The following is a 19,168-nucleotide window of genomic DNA, read 5'->3' as shown; positions in this document are numbered from 1 at the left end:
GCTCTAGACATGCAGGCTTCAGTAGTTGTGGCACACGGGCTCAGTAGTTGTGGCGCACAGGCTTTGTTGCTCCACAGCATGTGGGATCTTCCTGGACCAGGGCTCAAACCCATGTCCCCTGCATTGGCAGGCGGATTCTTAACCACTGTGCCACCAGGGAAGCCCAGCCAAAACAATACTGAAAAAACAAACAAACACACAAAAACAAAAAACAAAAAAACCTCAAAGTCCTAGGACTTATATGTCCCAATTTCAAAACTTACTATAAACCCATAGTAATCAAAACAGCATGGTATTGGCATAAAGATAGACGTACAGATCAATGGAATAGAATTGAGAGTCCATTAAAAAAAACATATATCTATGGTCAACTGATTTTTGACAAGGGTGCCAAGAACATTCAGTGGGGGAAAAAATAGTCTCTTCAAGAAATGGTGCTGGGGCAGCTGGATATATTCACATGCAAAAGAATGAAGTTGGACTCTCACTTCACACCATATGCAAAATTTAACCCAGAATAAAACATGTGGGTAAATCTTCATGACTTTGCATTTGGCAGTGGTTTCTTGGATACAAAACCAAAGGCATAGGGCTTCCCTGGTGGCACAGTGGTTGAGAATCTGCCTGCCAATGCAGGGGACATGGGTTCGAGCCCTGGTCTGGGAAGATCCCACGTGCCGCGGAGCAGCTGGGCCCGTGAGCGACAATTACTGAGCCTGCGTGTCTGGAGCCTGTGCTCCGCAACAAGAGAGGCCGCGATAGTGACAGGCCCACGCACCGCGATGAAGAGTGGCCCCCGCTTGCCACAACTAGAGAAAGCCCTCGCACAGAAACGAAGACCCAACACAGCCATAAATAAAAAAAAAAATAAACAAATACTTAAAAAAAAAAAAACCAAAGGCACAGGAAACAAAAGAAAAAAATAGACAAATTGGACTTCAAAATTTTAAACTTTTGTGTATCAAAGAACACTATCAAGACAGCGAAAAGACAACCCACAGAAGAGGAGAAAATATTTGCAAATCATACCTCTGATAGGTCTAGTATCCATAATGTGTAAAGAATTCTTACAACTAACCAACAAAAAGAAAATACTCAATTAGCAAATGGGCAAAGGACTTGAATAGACATTTCTCCAAAAAAGATATAAAAATGGCCAAAAAGCACATGAAAAAAATGTTCAGTGTCATTGGTAAGTAGGTAAATGCAAATCAAAACCACAATAAAAACCACTTCACATCCACTAGAATGACTATAATCATAAATACAGAAAATAGCCAAGTGTTGGCTAGGATGCAAAGAAATTAAAACCGTTCTACATTGCTGGTGGGGATATAAAATGGTGCAGCCACTGTGGAAAACACTTTGGCAATTCCTCAGTAAGTTAAACACAGAAGTACCATATCGTTCCACTCCTAGGCATATACTCAAAAGTGAAAACAGGTGTTCAAACAAAAACTCATACACGAATGTTCATAGCAGTATTATCCACAATAGCCAAAAGGTGGAAACAACCCAAATGTCCATCGCTGATGAATGGGTAAATAAAATGTGGTATATCCATACAGTGGAATATTATTCAGCCTCAAAAAGAAACGAAGTACTGATACATGTTGCAACATAGATGAACCTTGAAAACATTATGCTAAGAAGCCAGATACAAAAGGCCACATACTGTATAATGATTCTATTTATTTGAAATATTCAGAATAGGCAAATGCAGAAAATAGAGCAGGGATGGCCAGAGGCTGGGGCAAGGAGAATTGGGATTTCCTTTTGGAGTGATGAAAATATTCTGGAACTAGATAGTGGTAATGGTTTCATACATGGTGAACATACCAAATACCACTGAGTTATACACTTTAAAGTGGTTAGAAGGTCCCTGCTGGTGTGCCCCTGTGCCCCCCGAACCAGCTTCTGGGAGCTTGGCAGACACAGATGAGAGACACCACCGGAGCTTCATTGTTGTGCTCCTGGGGACTTGTTCCCAAGAGAGCAGAGCCCCTGAGGAAGAGTAGGAGAAGCAGGAGAAAGAGGAAGAGGAGGAAGAAGGAGAAGGAGCAGAAGAAGAAGAAAAATCCAAACAAAAGGCCAAGCTGCAAAGGACCGCTTGAAAAAGAGGATGTCACGACAGGAAAAGGCCAGCCACGAGCTAATTTCCCTTAAGGATTTTATCACGCCTGTGAAGTTCCCAGGGAAAGTGAGACACCGGCCTGCGGTGCGGCTCCCCTTGGAGGAGAGCGAGCAGAGAGTTCTGCTTCTGAAGAAGTGGTCGCTCTACAACATGGAGATGGAGAAGGACGCCGTCAGGTCCATGCTTGACGCCCAGCAGGGAGTCTGCAGGAGCTGCAGCTCACATCCCTGGAACGCCATGAGGCGGCCACCGAGCGGGACCCCAGTCTGTTCCCCTTTGAGAGACAGGGGCTAGAGTACACACCGCCGATCTCCAACTACCAGCCCCCGAAGGCAGGTACCACGACATCACCAAGGTGTACACACAGGTGGAGTTCAAGAGTTAAGAGCTGCAGGCAGCTGTCCACAGAACACGCTGGCCCTGAGAGCCGGAATGACCAGGGCTCAATGCTTGATTTGGGCCATTTGGACATCTCAGAACATATTGATCTATTACAGAGGGAGTCATTCTGATTGCAAGTCATTCTGATGAGCAAGAAATGTCTAGTACACTGGAAGCATGGTAAGATGCATGCAGTTTTTGTTGTTTTTTTAATTGAGGTGTAGTTGATGTACCATATTGCGTGGGTTGCAGGTGTACAGTATAGTGATTCACAATTTTTAGAGGTTGTGCACCATTTATAGTTATGGTAGAATATTGGCCGTGTTCCCTGTCTTGTACAGTATATCCTGTGGCTTTCTTATTTTCTTTTTTCTTTTTTGGCCATGCCACGTGACTTGTGGGGTCTTAGGTCCCCGACCAGGAATTGAACCTGAGCCCTTGGTAGTGAAAGAGGTACGTCCTAACTACTGGACTGCTAGGAAATTCCCTTCATCTATTTTTTTAAATTGAAGTATAGTTGATTTACAATGTTGTCTTAGTTTCTGGTGTACAGCAAAGTGATTCAGTTATATATGTATATTATATATATATATATACACACACACACATATATACATATTCTTTTTCAGATTCTTTTCCATTATAGTTTATTACAAGATATTGAATATAGTTCCCTGTGCTATACAGTAGAACCTTGTTTTCTAATCTATTTTATATATAGTAGTGTGTATCTGCTAATCCCAAACTCCTAATTTACTCCTCCTGTCCCCTTTCCCCTTTAGTAACCACGACATGAAAGCAACGTAAGTGTCCATCGACAGATGAATGGATAAAGAAAATGTGAGATAGATAGATAGATAGATAGATAGATAGATATAATGGAATATTACTCAGCCATAAAAAAAGAATGAAATAATGTCATTTGCAGCAACATGGATGGACCTAAAGGTTATCATGCTAAGTGAAGTAAGTCTGACAAAGACAAATATCATATAATACCACTTATATGTGTAATCTAAAAAAATGATACCAATGAACTTATTTACAAAACAGAAACAGACTCACAAACATAGAAAACAAACCTTGTAGCTTATTTTATACATAATGGTTTGTACCTCTTGATCCCCTGCCTTTGTGTTGCCCTTCTCCACTTCCCTCTCCCCACTGGTAGCCATCGGTTTGTCCTCTATATCTGTGAGTCTGTTTCTTTTTTGTTGTGTTCACCAGTTTGTTTGTTTTAGATTCCACATATGGGTGATATCATACAGTAAAAACAAACAAAAACAAATAAAATAAATTGGTTAAAATGGTGAATTTGATGTTTTGTGTATTTTAGCACAATTTTTTTTTTAAGTCAAGAGAAGGTACTAAGTCTGGGTAATTCAGCTTCTCAACAAAGGCAGATTGATGCGTTGGCTTCTCTGTGAATCTCACTTTCTCTTCATGGTTTCAAGATGGCTGCCACAGCTTTAAGCTTCTCATCTTCCCATGACAATATCCAAAGAAGGTAGGCAGAGGCTTCTCCTTGATGTCCTCACTTATTTTCTCAGGGAGGAAAATATTTCCCAGGAGCCCTCCAGCAGCCTACCCCTTAGATTCTCATTGGCTAGAGCCAGGTCACATGCAGACCCACAAACCAATCACTACAATAGGGATGGGATTCCAGGCCTTGGGTTAAACCAATTATGATTCATCCCGAGGCTGAGTGAGCGGCTCTCCTTCCCTTATCATCTTGCTGCCTAAAAAAAATTTGGACTCTGTTAGGAAGGAAGAAGAGGAACCCAGCTGGGACTTCCCTGGTGGCGAAGTGGTTGAGAATCCGCCTGCAACTGCAGGGGACTCAGGTTCGAGCCCAGGTCCGGGAAGATCCCACATGCCCTGGAGCAACTAAGCCCGTGTGCCACAACTACTGAGCCTGCGCTCTAGAGCCCGCGAGCCACAACTACTGAAGCCCACGCGCCTAGAGCCTGAGCTCTGAAACAAGAGAAGCCACCGCAATGAGAAGCCTGTGCACCGCAACGAAGAGTAGCCCCCGCTCTCCACAACTAGAGCAAGCCCGTGCGCAGCAATGAAGACCCAACAATGAAGACCCAATGCAGCCAAAAAGATAAATTAATTAATTAATTAATTAAAAAAAAAGAGGAACACAGCTATTTGTTAGGCGATGGTGTATGCCACATCCTCCTCTTACAATAATATCACCTTAAATATCCTTTGGAAATACCCATACATCACTCTCAAAAAAGTCGTTCATTTGGGGTGATCCCACCCCCAAAGCATCAGAAGTGGACAATAAGCCAAAAGGTTGGTCCAAGATGGGTATATGACCTAGCCTCACTAATAATAGGCATCCTCTGAACTTTCCTAGGATTTACTGGACAAGTTGCATTCACTCCCTGCTGAGCTTGATAAACTACCAGATTATAAACCTGAAGTCACTATGTGTTCATCTCTGCCACCACATAGTGGATTCTCCCTGGAAATGAAGCCAATACAGAGGACAGAGCCTGGAGATAGAGAGAAATGACATTCCCAAAAATATGTGTGCTTCTGAATCCAGCTGTGCCTGAAGCCAGTGTAGCTCAGAACTTTTCATATATATGGGCAAATACTTTCTCTTTTTCACTTGACCCAGTTTGCATTTGGTTTTTTATCATGTGCAGTTGAAGAGTCCTTAATAATACAGGAGACCGGCAGGGACCAGATCATAAAAGGCTTGAAAGTGAGGCTAATAATTTTGGACTTTATCCTTGAGTAACTGGGAACCATGGATGAATTTTAAGTAAGGGAAAGACATGACCAGATATGTGAGACATGGTCCCTATTGTGGAAACTGGGGAGTCCTTCCCTCTGCCCTAGAATAAGCCAAAGTCAGATCGGCCACATGTTATACTGTTTAAATCAGGAAGAATTACCAAATCCCCCAACCCCACCACTATCAACTTTATCAGAGGGAGACTCTAAATCAAAAGAACTTAATGAAAACTACTCCCTGGGTCATAAGTCAAGCAGCCATTGAAACTGGGTATGGATTGGGACTTCCCTGGCAGTCCAGTGGTTAGGACTCTGCACTTCTACTGCAGGGGGCGTGGGTTCGATCCCTGGTCGGGGAACTAAGATCCCACAGACTGTGCAGCGCGGCCATAAATAAACAAACAAATAAATAAAAGTGGGTATGGATTAATGATGCCCCCAAGACCCAAGCAGTGCAGGAAGGAATACTTTCTGAAAAGAGAGACAGCCATGCAAATGGGGAAAACATTTTTTTAGACATTTATCCTTACTGCTTCCAGAAACTTTTTGGGGGTCTTTGAAAGATGTGCATACCTAGGAATAAAATCTAATAAGGGAACCAGCAGGCCCTGCAGCTTTCACTCTTCCAACTGAGCTAATAAAATTGGTGGGCCCGCTATAGGCATCCTTGCTCTGGGTCCTAGAGGCCGTTCATCACCCATAGCTTGCTGGGCTGGCAGGAAGCGAACATCAGTGCCCTTCCGGCTGAAGCCCAGGACCCTGCTCTCTTTAGACAACAGGATGCAGGAAGGAACCCAGAAGGAAAACCTCCTCCTGTGGAAGAGGGCTGGAGCCTTCCTTAGGAAGAGAGAAGTCGTCTTACATAGAGACTAAGAAGGAAGTTCATGTATACATGCTTGGTGCACCTGAGGACGGGAATGCCAAGTCAGAAGAGGAAAAGCATCCATGAAGATGGAGACAGACAGTCATATAGTGCTTTTCTGTGTGATGCGAGGGAATGTTCAAGTGTGCCAGGGCTGTAATCTCTGCTCCTCTTATAATGTAAATTCCTTCAGAAAACGCCCTAATTCAGTGTTTTGCAAACTTGTTTAGTGTGCATAGGAGTCACCTATAGGGCTCGTTACACGTATAGATTCCTGGGATCCTTCTATAGATTCTTTTTTAGTAGAAAAAGTGGGTAGCTGTTGTTTATACCTGTTCAGTATCCTTCACCCCTTCTTTTGGTATCCTTGGGGAAACAAAGTGAAGGACAAATGTGTAAGCACTTATTCATTAGCTCCCATCCCTGTTGGTCAACGATGGCCCCAGGGGCATACATTCCACCCTCTTCTAGGGTGCGCATATATTAGTGCTGAGTGGGTCTCCAAGCATCCCACACTGAGGGGTCAGAGAAGCCCCAGAGCAAGAAGTGAGAGGTGCAAAGTATGGGCAAGGTGCAGTCGGGCTGTACCTGTGCGAAGTTGGCAACAGTGGCTGGTAAAGAGGTGTGCCTGAGAAGATGTGAAGTAATGCACCAGAGTTTCCTGTGTGGTCCACATCCTGAACTCTCAGATCTGTTCAGGCCCTCCATTAAGTCCAGTCCATTACAAGAGCATATACAAGATAAGCTATATTAATTATCCTCCTGGTCTAAACCCATTTCTCTCGCCTACACCCAGCATTGTGCTCACCTGGCAAGTGACCCTCAGGTGAAGAAAACACCACCATTAAGTGGTAGCACTAGTGGGCATTTGAACCCACACAGTTTGTCTCCAGAGCTTGGGCTTTTAACCACTACAATGCCTATAGCACAGTGTTGAGGAAAGTTTCCAGGTAGGTAGCATCCAGTTTCAGTGAGAAAAAAATGCCATAACTGCTTCGGGATGTCGACCACAAACAAGGAGGCTGGTAGACACACCACCAAAAGCAAAAGTGACCAAAGAAAAATAAATTGGACTACATCAAAACTTAAAACTTTCGGGGCTTCCCTGGTGGCGCAGTGGCTGAGAGTCCGCCTGCCAATGCAGGGGACACGGATTCGAGCCCTGGTCTGGGAAGATCCCACATGCCGCGGAGCAACTAGGCCCGTGAGCCACAACTACTGAGCCTGCGCATCTGGAGCCTGTGCTCCGCAACAAGAGAGACCACGACAGTGAGAGGCCCGCGCACCGCGATGAAGAGTGGCCCCCGCTTGCCACGACTGGAGAAAGCCCTCGCACAGAAACGAAGACCCAACACAGCCAAAAATAAAATAAATAAATAATTTAAAAAAAAAAAAAAAAAACTTAAAACTTTTGTGCTGCAAATTAAGAGAGTAAAAAGACAATTCACAGAATAGAAAATATTTACAAATCATATATCAGAGAAGGGTCTAGGTTCCAGACTGTATAATGAACCCTTACAACTCAACCATACAAAGAGTAATAACCTAATTTAAAAACAAGCAAAGAATTTGAATAGACATTTTTCCAAAGGAGATACACAAATGGGGAAACAGCACATGAAAAGATGTTCAACATCATTAGTCATTAGGGAAATGCAAGTCAAAACCGCTATGATATACCGCTGTGCACCCACTAGGATTGCTGTAATATAAAAGATAGACAATAACAAGTGTTGGCAAGGACGTGGAGAAATTGGATTCCTCTTACGCTGCCGGTAGGAATGTACCGTGCAGCAGCTGTGGGAAACAGTTTGGCAGATCCTCAATAAGTTAAACATAGAATTACCGTATCACTCAGCAATTCCACTCCTAGGCATACACCCAAAAGAACTGAAAACAGATGTGCAAACAAAGACTTGTACATAAATGTTCATAGCAGCACTATTCACAGTAGCCCCAAAGTGGAAACAACCCAAATGTCCACTACTGATGAAGGGATGAGTAAAATGTGGTCTATATATACAACTGAATATTGTCCAGCAATAAAAAGAAATGGAGCACTGATACATGTTACAACAAGGATGAACCTAGGAAACATGCTAATTAAAAGAAATCAGCCACAAAAGGCCATACTGTATGATTCCATTTATATGAAATGTCCAAAATATGCAAATTTATAGACAGGATGTAGATTAGTGGTTGCTGTGGGATGGGGGGTGGGGACAATGGCTAGTGACTGCTGATGAGTCTGGAGCCTCTTTTAGGAGGGACAAAAATGTTCTAAGATTAGATTGTTGTGACGGTTGTACAACTCTGTGACTATACTAAAAAAACATTGAATTGTACACTGTAAATGAGTGAATTGTATGGAATGTAAATTATATCTCAATAAAGCTATTTAAAAAAACCTGCAAGCCCCATGTCCTACGAAACCCCTCAATCACTCAGGCAAACCAAGAGGGTTTGTCCCCCTAATGCCACCCTCAGCCATATAAAATTTTTTTCAAAAAAGAGCAAGGGGATTGGGGAGAAAATGCAGGGTCTAGAGTGTTATTCAGCTTCTTGCTGTGGCAAGGCTGTGTAATAAACAACCCCAAAATGCAGTTGTTTAGAAAAGCAAACACTGGGGACTTCCCTGGCGGTCCAGTGGTTAAGACTCCGCGCTTCCACTGCAGAGGGCTCGGATTTGATCCCTGGTTGGGGAACTGTGATCCTGCATGCTGCGTGGTGCAGCCAAAAAAAAAAAAAAAAGAAAGAAAAGCAAACATTTATTTCTTGCTCACAGGTCTGTGGGTCAACTGTGCCTCTACTGGGCCAGCTGGACTTGGGTGTCTCCCATTCTAGGACCCAGGCTGAAGAAACAGCATTTCCCTGGGGCATGCTCTTCTCATGGTGGATGGCACAAGCAGAAAAGGCCAAGGCATGTCACACAAACATGCATGAAGCCTCAGCTAGGATATAGCTTACCTCATGCCCGCTTACACTCCATTGGACGAGGCAAGTCTGCCAAGCCCAAAGTCAGTGGGATGGATAAATATTCACTGCCTAATGAGAGGCACTAAAAAGTCTCAAGGCAGCGGGGCTGGGCCTGTAATCTTATTATGGGGGGAGTGGAATAGTTGGAAATAAGCCAATCTACCACAGCCAATGGGCCAAATACTTGCCATTCCTGCACTATGAGACGTTTGTCTAATGTCTGCTGCATTGGGAGCCTTTTTTCTTTAATAGAAATGACTGTATATTAAATTCTGATTGTAAAAGTAAAAAAATCAGACAATACAGAAAACTTTAAAATGTAAAAGCTATAATCCCACCATTCAGGGTTAACCAACGTTAACAGCTTAGTGTTTATTGTTATACAATTTCTTACATATATATAATCACACTGATGTTATTTTTAACATAATTAGGATTACGATATACATACCGTTTTGTAATCTCTATTGTCAGTTAAAATTTCATGAATACCTTTCTATATAAAAATATGTCATCGCAATTTTTAAAATAAATTTATTTATTTATTTATTTATTTTTGGCTGCGTTGGGTGTTCGTTGCTGCGCGGGGGCTTTCTCTAGTTGCAGCGAGCAGGGGCTACTCTTCGTTGCAGCATGCAGGCTTCTCACTGCGGTGGCTTCTTTCGTTGCAGAGCACGGGCTCTAGGCACGCGGGCTCAGTAGCTGTGGCACACGGGCTCAGTTGCTCCGCGGCATGTGGGATCTTCCCGGACCAGGGCTCAAACCCGCGTCTCCTGCATTGGCAGGCAGATTCTTAACCACTGCGCCACCAGGGAAGTTCCTATCATCGCTATTTTTAATGTTTATATTTTTTCACCAATAATTCTGCCATCATAGCAGACGTATTTCCATTTCTCATGTTTACTTCCAATCTGTAGCAATGTTATTCAATTTTTTGCTTCAACATAATCATAGTGTACAGGTGGTCCCTGGCTCACGATGGTTTGATTTATGATTTTCGACTTTATGATGGGCGGAAAAGGATATACATTCAGTAGAAACCATACTTTGAATTTTGATCCTTTCCCAGGCTAGCTATATGCAGCCTCTCTCGCGATGCTGGGCAGCGGTAGCCACAACTCCCAGTCAGCCACATAATCACAAGGGTAAACAACCATTCCGTACTCAGACAACCATTCTGCTTTTCACTTTCAGTACAGTATTCAATAAGACATGAGAAATTCAACATTTTATTATTAAATAGGCTTTGTGTTAAATGATTTTGCCCAACTGTAGGCTAATGTTTAAGAAAGGCTAGGCTAGGCTACGATGATCAGTAGGTTAGGTGTATTAAATGCATTTTCTACTTACAATACTTTCAACTTGAAACAGGAAGGAAGGGGGCAGGGCACGATCTTTATTTATTTATTTATTTATTTTAATTTACTTTATTTATTTTTGGCTGCGTTGGGTCTTCGTTGCTGTCCGTGGGCTTTCTTTAGTTGCAGTGAGCGGGGGCTACTCTTCATCGCAGTGCGCGGGCCTCTCACTATCGTGGCCTCTCTTGTTGCAGAGCACAGGCTCCAGACGCGCAGGCTCAGTAGTTGTGGCGCACAGGCTTAGTTGCTCCGTGGCATGTGGGATTTTCCCGGACCAGGGCTCGAACCCGTGTCCCCTGCATTGGCAGGCAGATTCTTAACCACTGCGCCACCAGGGAAGCCCACGATCTTTAAAAGAATGACATAGCCATAGGACATAACAAAAATTGGTTAGAACCAACTAGGTCCAAGATGGCGGAAGATTCGACTTCCAGTAGACCTTGAGCCTCATTATGTGCTCATTGTAATACATTAGCATATGCTAAATGACACACCCACCAGTGCCATGGCAGTTCTGAGGCTAACCATAAAAGGTCAAAAAGTGGGCGGTGTCCCAATCCCTGGAAATCTCTGCCCCTTCCCCAAAATAGTTGGAATAATCCTCCCTCTCGTTAGCCTATGAAATTACCCAGCCCATAAAAACTAAGCACAGCATAAATATTTTGGGGCCTCTCGCCTTCTAAGATGGCCCACACTCTGTCTGTGAAGTGTGTTTCTCCCAAGGCCCCTCTCACCTTTTCAGACAGACCGCGTTCGTCTATGGAATGTGTATCTCTCTAAATTAAGTCCACTTCTTAATAAATCGCTTTGTCTCTCACTGAATTCTTTCTGTGATGAGACATAAAAAACCTGAGCTTCATTAAGTCCTGAGGCCAGCTGTGTGATCTCAATTAAAAGACCGTGGGTTCAAGTCCGAATCTGAGTTGCACGGTTTCAAACTTAGGATGGGTTTATGGGGATGTAAATCGAGGAAGATCTGTGTATGTTTGTGGGTTTGCACACTTAACATTATTCCATAAATGATCTTCCATGTTGTTACAATCTGGAAATTTGTTCTTTGTGGTGCTACCACACCATCATTTAATTAGCCAATTCCTATTATTGGGCGTTGTGGTTATTTCTAGTATTTTACTATTATATTAATTCATTCCAAAAATTCCTGTTGCATTCGATTGGCTGAGTTTTTTCTCCCTTCTTTTCCACCATTCTTCCCCTCATGTCAAGTGGAGGAGGGATGGCCATTGGCAGTTCCCAACTGTTGAGTTCAGTAGCGGTGTAGTAGTTCAGCAGCAGGAGCTTGCTGGTATAGATGTGTATCGTTCGTAGCCACTTCCCTATACAGTTACTGATAGCTGTCCTGAGTAGGGATGGCTTCCAGAAATTCTCCTAGTGCCCACTAAGCTGACTCAGGTCACTTTGTGACACCAAAGTGCAAGCCCAGAAGTCACCTGGTGATAGGAGTGTGGTCCACAGCGCCTGGCACCCGAGGCCCATGTGGGCAGTGGAAGAGAAACAAGGTTTGAAATGTACTGAGCTAGAAGCTAGTGGATGGGAAATGGTGGGAAATCTCCTGCTAAATGGGAAAAAAAAATATCTAACAAGGAGAGAATAAGGCTGATGCACAGAAAGAGGCGGAGACCAAGATGGAAAGATCGTACTGGTGGCGTTTGCATCCTGCCTGTCTCCCTGCCCTCCCCATGATCAGGCGTTCAGCCCTTCCCTGAATTCATGAGCCAATAAATTCATTTTGTTTGAACAAGAGCTTTGCGGTGTAGACACCGAGCTGGTGCTAACACCATAGCTCCTGGAACAGTGCTGGAACTAGAAAGGTAGACGAGAAATAAACCTGCCCTCTGGGAACCCACAGACTGAGGAACTGGGAGATGCTGACAAGTGATTATAGCACGAGTTACACAGCAGAGGTGTTGAAGCTGACTCAAGAACCAAGAGAAGGGGACCCCGGGCTACACGCAAGAACTGAATAAGATTTCAGCAAGGAGTGAGAGTCTAAGTTTTAGGGAATGAATAGTTCAAGCAGTGACCGCTACTGTGACACCTTTGTTAGGTTATTTTTCTGCTTTCAGATGACTTTAAGGTAACCTATGGTAATAGGATTATTGAGCTAAAGAGCATGGACATATATTTATTATGGCTTTTGTAGACAGCTACAAAATGCCAAGGAAGTTAGGAGTGAAGCCACACCCCTCCTCTTAGCCTTCAAACAGCCCTCTCTTCATCTAGCTTCATTTCCCACAGCAGCCCGCCCCACCCGCCCCGCCCCGTCCTGTCTCATCACCAAGGCCCCCAATGCCAACAGTAAGAGCTGTATCAAAAGGAAATGCTTCCGAGAGGGCAGACAGCAGAAGCAAGAAAAACTACAATCCTGCAGCCTGTGGACCAAAAACCACAGTTACAGAAAGATAGAGAAGATGAAAAGGCAGAGGGCTATGTACCAGATGAAGGAACAAGAAAAAAACCCAGAAAAACAACTAAATGAAGTGGAGATAGGCAACCTTCCAGAAAAAGAATTCAGAATAATGATAGTGAAGATGATCCAGGACCTCGGAATAAGAATGGAGGCAAAGATTGAGAAGATGCAAGAAATGATTAACAAAGACCTAGAAGAATTAAAGAACAAACAAACAGAGATGACCAATACAATAACTGAAATGAAAACTACACTAGAAGGAATCAATAGCAGAATAACTGAGGCAGAAGAACGGATAAGTGACCTGGAAGACAGAATGGTGGAATTCACTGCTGCGGAACAGACTAAAGAAAAAAGAATGAAAAGAAATGAAGACAGCCTAAGAGACCTCTGGGACAACATTAAATGCAACAACATTCGCATTATAGGGGTCCCAGAAGGAGAAGAGAGAGAGAAAGGACCAGAGAAAATATTTGAAGAGATTATAGTCGAAAACTTCCCTAACATGGGAAAGGAAATAGCCACCCAAGTCCAGGAAGCGCAGAGAGTCCCATACAGAATAAACCCAAGGAGAAACACGCCGAGACACATAGTAATCAAAGTGGCAAAAATTAAAGACAAAGAAAAATTATTGAAAGCAGCAAGGGAAAAACGACAAATAACATACATGGGAACTCCCATAAGGTTAACAGCTGATTTCTCAGCAGAAACTCTGCAAGCCAGAAGGGAGTGGCATGATATACTTAAAGTGATGAAAGGGAAGAACCTACAACCAAGATTACTCTACCCGGCAAGGATCTCATTTAGATTTGATGGAGAAATCAAAAGCTTTGCAGACAAGCAAAAGCTAAGAGAATTCAGCACCACCAAACCAGCTCTACAACAAATGCTAAAGGAACTTCTCTAAGTGGGAAACACAAGAGAAGAAAAGGACCTACAAAAACAAACCCAAAACAATTAAGAAAATGGTCATAGGAACATACATATAGATAATTACCTTAAACGTGAATGGATTAAATGCCCCAACCAAAAGACATAGACTGGCTGAATGGATACAAAAACAAGACCCATATATATGCTGTCTACAAGAGACCCACTTTAGACCTAGGGACACATACAGACTGAAAGTGAGGGGATGCAAAAAGATATTCCATGCAAATGGAAATCAAAAGAAAGCTGGAGTAGCTATACTCATATCAGATAAAATAGACTTTAAAATAAAGAATGTTACAAGAGACAAGGAAGGACACAACATAACGATCCAGGGATCAATCCAAGAAGAAGATATAACAATTATAAATATATATGCACCCAACAAAGGAGCACCTCAATACATAAGGCAACTGCTAACAGCTATAAAAGAGGAAATCGACAGTAACACAATAATAGTGGGGGACTTTAACACCTAACTTACACCAATGGACAGATCATCCAAAATGAAAATAAATAAGGAAACAGAAGCTTTAAATGACACAATAGACCAGATAGATTTAATTGATATATATAGGACATTCCATCCAAAAACAGCAGATTACACGTTCTTCTCAAGTGCGCATGGAACATTCTCCAGGATAGATCACATCTTGGGTCACAAATCAAGCCTCAGTAAATTTAAGAAAATTGAAATCATATCAAGCATCTTTTCTGACCACAACGCTATGAGATTAGAAATGAATTACAGGGAAAAAAACGTAAAAAAGACAAACACATGGAGGCTAAACAATATGTTACTAAATAACCAAGAGATCACTGAAGAAATCAAAGAGGAAATAAAAAAAAATACCTAGAGACAAATGACAATGAAAACACGACAACCCAAAACCTATGGGATGCAGCAAAAGCAGTTCTAAGAGGGAAGTTTATAGCTATACAAGCCTACCTAAAGAAACAAGAAAAATCTCAAGTAAACAATCTAACCTTACACCTAAAGAAACTAGAGAAAGAAGAACAAACAAAACCCAAAGTTAGCAGAAGGAAAGAAATCATAAAGATCAGAGCAGAAATAAATGAAATAGAAACAAAGAAAACAACAGCAAAGATCAATAAAACTAAAAGTTGGTTCTTTGAGAAGATAAACAAAATTGATAAGCCATTAGCCAGACTCATCAAGAAAAAGAGGGAGAGGACTCATATCAATAAAATCAGAAATGAAAAAGGAGAAGTTACAACAGACACCGCAGAAATACAAAGCATCCTAAGAGACTACTACAAGCAACTTTATGCCAATAAAATGGACAACCTGGAAGAAATGGACAAATTCTTAGAAAGGTATAACCTTCCAAGACTGAACCAGGAAGAAACAGAAAATATGAACAGACCAATCACAAGTAATGAAATTGAAACTGTGATTAAAAATCTTCCAACAAACAAAAGTCCAGGACCAGATGGCTTCACAGGTGAATTCTATCAAACATTTAGAGAAGAGCTAACACCCATCCTTCTCAAACTCTTCCAAAAAATTGCAGAGGAAGGAACACACCCAAACTCATTCTATGAGGCCACCATCACCCTGATACCAAAACCAGACAAAGACACTACAAAAAAAGAAAATGACAGACCAATATCACTGATGAATATAGATGCAAAAATCCTCAACAAAATACTAGCAAACAGAATCCAACAACACATTAAAAGGATCATACACCACGATCAAGTGGGATTTATCCCAGGGATGCAAGGATTCTTCAATATATGCAAATCAATCAATGTGATACACCATATTAACAAATTGAAGAATAAAAACCATATGATCATCTCAATAGATGCAGAAAAAGCTTTTGACAAAATTCAACACCCATTTATGATAAAAACTCTCCAGAAAGTGGGCATAGAGGGAACCTACCTCCACATAATAAAGGCCATATATGACAAACCCACAGCAAACATCATTCTCAATGGTGAAAAACTGAAAGCATTTCCTCTAAGATCAGGAACGAGACAAGGATGTCCACTCTCACCACTATTATTAAAAAAAAAAAAAAAAAAAAAAAAAAAAAACAGAACAGAGTCACACGTTTAGAAAACACACTATGGCTGCTTAACGGGAAAGGTGAGGTGGGGTGATGCATAAAACAAGGGTTTCAAATTAGCTCAGATACCGTTCCATAAACCCAATATGTAATAGACAAGACCTACTCCTTGCTCAGTGAACTGGACTCAACACCCCCTATTCACCGCACAAGAATATATCTGACTGTAAGAATCTTAAAACCTATGTATTGATCTCTCTCTGTAAGTGAGTCAAGTGGGTGTAAAGTGGCATAAACACAGCCGTGAAAAGCAGCTAAACCCCATTATAAAAATAAATTACTTTAAAAAAAAAAAAAAAAAAAAAAGGAAATGCTTCCATTCCATGTCCTGTAACAACCTATCATGGAAAAGTATATAAATGTATATATATAGGGGCTTCCCTGGTGACACATGCCAATGCAGGGCGGACACGGGTTCAAGCCCTGGTCTGGGAAGATCCCACATGCCGCGGAGCAACTAAGCCCGTGAGCCACAACTACTGAAGCCCGCACACCTACAGCCTGTGCTCTGCAACAAGAGAAGCCACCGCAAAGAGAAGCCAGCGCATGGCAAGGAAGAGTAGCCCCTAATCACCGCAACTAGAGAAAGCCCACGCGCAGCAACGAAGACCCAACGCAGCCAAAAATAAAATAAAATAAATTTATTTTAAAAAACAAATAAATATATAAAAGTCACAACGATACCCATTTTAAAAAATATATACTGAACAATAAAATTTGAAACAGTTTGAATCACTTTGCTGTACACCTGAAGCTAACAACACTGTAAATTTACAATTTTTTTTTTTAAATGTTAAAAAAAAAAGGCAATGCTTCATCCCAGCTTGGGCCTCCAACCCAGGGGATGATGTGGGGAATGGGCTGGAGCAGCTAATTACTGCAACAGAGGCCATTGTTTTCAACTCTCCTATCTCTAGTCTGTCCTTCCCCTGTTTTAGGAATCTCATAATCCAAGGCCAAACTCACAAGTTGCAGACATACCTGTCTAGTAAATCTCTATCCTCTCTCCTCCACACGGGGCTAGCTCAGCAATTAAAATTCCAATTCCTTCAAAAAGGACTCAGCACGGACTACATAGCTGGGATGGGAACTGGTAACAACTCCATCTAAGATGGTCCAGAGTTTCCCCTCGGATGCTTGGTGCAGAGAGGGCTCCCTCAGCAGCAGGCATGATGGAAAAGAGCTGAAGCTTTGCAGTCAGAATCGCTCTGTGACTTGCAAGTCATTTGATCTCAAATGACTTATTTCTCTCGGATTCAGTTTGTGTGTGTGTGTGTGTGTGTGTGTGTGTGTGTGTGTGTGTGTGTGTGTGTATAAAAGCTAATAATATCTACTCTTTCATTCATTTAACAACTATTTAAAGTTCACTGTGAGGCAGCGTGGTGGTGCTGTAGTGGAAAGAGCAAGGCCAGGGAACTGGCAGAACCAGAGTTGAGTCCTGCTTTTGCAACTGATTGGATTACATTCAATCTAGGGAAAGATGCAACATGAACCATTATTTTAGGCAACCCTAACAAAAAACGCTGCCAAGTTCTGACACAATAATTTCTTATCTCTTGGAATTGTATTTTATAGTTATTAAAAGAGGTCTTTAGACTTACTGATATCTTGAGGTAGATTTTTATCATATATCATTCTTCATATATCTAAAAATAGAAAATGTAAGCAAAATAAATTGGTTAAGGTTGTCAAAGCCCTTGAGCAAAGACCACCACAAACACACTCATAGTCAAAAAAAGTCAGGTTTATTTAACTTGAAGCAGTAAGGAGAGTGCATCCTGGGGACACCCTTGTGTGTATCTCCTTAAATCTGGGCTTTTGTTCCACGGTTCTGCGGAGGGATTAGGGAAGTGGGGACCAGTTCTGGATTAAATGCTGTCAAGAGGAAGAGGCAATTCAGACTGGGTATCTTTATAATGCTTACCTAGGAGGCAGGAGGATTCACAGAGGGCTAGAGTTGTATCTTTGGTAAAGAAGCACCAATCGGGAATTCCCTGGTGGCCTAGTGGTTAGGATTCCGGGGGGACCCAGGTTCAATCCCTGGTCAGGGAACATCCCACAAGCTGCGTGGTGTGGCTAAAAAAGAAAAAAAAGGACCCAGTCACTCAGAGAAAGGCGAAGTCATTTTTGTGGTCACAAAGTGGCCCCATCTGAGCATCTAAGCATGTCTCATTCTAAGCACTGATAAATAACAAAATTCAACTGAATAAATCTGAAGATTTAACTGGCTTTATTTAATGATTCAGCATCCTATCCAGTAAGCAGAAAAGTGCTCCACGGAATTGTACAAAATGGAAGGGTTTTACAGAAGGAAGGATGGGTGGCTAGGGAAGTTATTAACAAAAGGAAAGAACTGTTTCAGGCCAGGTCATATTCTTTTTTGGGGGAAGGGGACGGAAGGGGTCTTTATGCAGGTTACCTCACTAGTGCTGATCAGGAAATTTCAGATTATCTGTTTATAGGTCACATTCCTGGGAGAGATTAAAACTGCAATTAAGTCTTGGTTTGCTGTCATGGGGGCAAATGACTCTGTTCTGGGGCCTGTTGTTTCTTCTTCTTCTTCCTTTTTAATAGCATGGTTTATGTTCTGCTGGTATCATCACTATCTGAATATCAGAAGGGCCATCTTACACTTTCTTAGCTCCGGACCAGGGATCCAACCCACGCCCCCTGCAGTGGAAGCACGGAGCCCTAACCACTGGACCGCCAGGGAAGTCCCCACCTTACTTTCTTGATAGTCTTAAAACTTCACATTGATGTCCATTAGAGAAAAAAGCACCCCCATTTCAAAGACGTTAAAATGTAGGGGAAAATGTTCATGCTAGATTTGATGAAATAGGATTCATGCTGTATTACCCTGGGCAAGTAATTTAACCCTTTAAGGCTCAACTTCCTGCTCTGTAAAATGGGAACAACACAATCTACTACATAAGACTTGTGAGGTCTAAGAAATAATGTCTACAAAGTGCCTGGTATAATACTGGCTGTATCGCTCAGGGTCCAACCAGGCAAACAGGAACCACTCTAAGAATGTAAAAACAGAGAATTTAATGCAGGGGATTGGTGACACGGGTGACAGGGGTGAGGGAAGGGCTGAGAAGCCCAACAGCAGACAATGAGGCAACCCAGAGATTAGCAAAAACCAGAAGCTGCCCACACTCCTTAACTGGAGGGACAAATAGAGGAGGTGGAATTAGTGGAGCCTGGCCGGGAGGACCACCATCGGAAGTTGGAACCACAGCAGCC

At 42.3% G+C, this 19,168-nt stretch overlaps 1 long non-coding RNA gene across 5 annotated transcripts in view; it reads right to left on the bottom strand.

The window, feature by feature from the left end:
• LOC309606743 overlaps positions 1-19,168 on the bottom strand; it is a 35,995-nt gene that overhangs the window by 15,654 nt on the left and 1,173 nt on the right. The window contains exons 3-5 of one of the 5 annotated variants that reach the window (XR_014232029.1): positions 17,847-17,998; positions 17,524-17,568; positions 1,065-2,004 (exon numbers count right to left, since the gene is read on the bottom strand). This is a non-coding gene — a long non-coding RNA (uncharacterized lncRNA). Of the gene's footprint in view, positions 1-1,064; positions 4,255-12,815; positions 17,569-17,645; positions 17,754-17,846; positions 17,999-19,168 lie in introns of those variants that run through there. The other 4 variants (XR_014232030.1, XR_014232028.1, XR_014232031.1 and 1 more) reach the window with 4 other exon arrangements.

The sequence above is a fragment of the Balaenoptera borealis genome (genome assembly GCF_965194805.1).
Source record: "Balaenoptera borealis genome assembly, chromosome: 11".
Lineage (NCBI taxonomy): Eukaryota > Metazoa > Chordata > Mammalia > Artiodactyla > Balaenopteridae > Balaenoptera > Balaenoptera borealis.
This window is presented reverse-complemented; position numbering and strand designations above follow the sequence as displayed.